This window comes from Photinus pyralis, unplaced genomic scaffold (genome assembly GCF_008802855.1).
Source record: "Photinus pyralis isolate 1611_PpyrPB1 unplaced genomic scaffold, Ppyr1.3 Ppyr1.4_LG4, whole genome shotgun sequence".
Lineage (NCBI taxonomy): Eukaryota > Metazoa > Arthropoda > Insecta > Coleoptera > Lampyridae > Photinus > Photinus pyralis.
The window spans coordinates 27,033,242-27,034,260 of record NW_022170511.1 but is presented as its reverse complement, the minus strand read 5'-3'; positions in this window follow the sequence as shown (position 1 = coordinate 27,034,260).

Sequence of the window (1,019 nt, the reverse complement as noted above, 5' to 3'; positions counted from 1 at the left end):
CTTTTAAATCGGAGAGCAACCATCCCCTCTTCAAGATTATCAATTCTGCTTAAGATCCAGATCCTAATACGCCTTGTCTCGTCTTAGGTTAGCGTACCCTCCGGATCTTGATAAATAAATACCATGTCACGTCTGGTGGGGACTTCGCCCCCTAGAGACTGATGGTATTACACGTACTAAACTTTACAGCGAGGTCATCTTAAATAATTTCCAAACTTAAAAGATCGAAGTATAATATAATACTCACTTAGGCATAGATGTTGATGTTGGAACTAACTATTAAACACGCTTCAATTTGCGTATATAACAAACGGTAAGTTTCTTGAAAAATCACCAGCATTCTCCAAAATTCTAGAAGGAGTTTCAAAGAAAGAATGCGTCGCCTATGCATTCCTTATCGTCGCGGCGATTAATATTTTTTCGACTTCATGGCACCTGCTGGCGCCCCGATGTCTGGGATACTCGCTATAATATTCTTAGATTCTTGAACCAAATTGTAACAAAGGCCTTCTTTTTTTCTATAAGGACTCACCCCCACCGCCTTCAGAGGCTTCAGCAGGAATCAATTGTATTTGCTACCTCGCCAATTTTCATTATCACTTGATTAATTATTCTAAAAAGCAAGATAGCCAGAGTAAGCAGTTATTACGGTTTTCCTTTCCCTTGTACATTTGTTTGATACATATTTATTCTAGATAATATCAAAAGTATATATAGACATTGAACGAAATATTTAAAAAAATTCTGTTTCGAGACATTGCATTACAATTAATTAGCTGTGCATTTTTTAAAAGCCCATAAATGCAACTTGAGAACTGCATTTCTTTTAGTTTTTTTTCTATTTCTGCTGGTTTCCGGGATCCCCATGCGGATCATCGTACTCGTACTACTACCAGTAGAATTATTTTCAAATAAATCGATAATTTGCGCCGTACTGGTTCATCATTGGTATAATAACCTAATAAATTATAGAATCTAGAATTAAACAAAGTGTTCATTTGTTTGCCCCTCAAATAGGC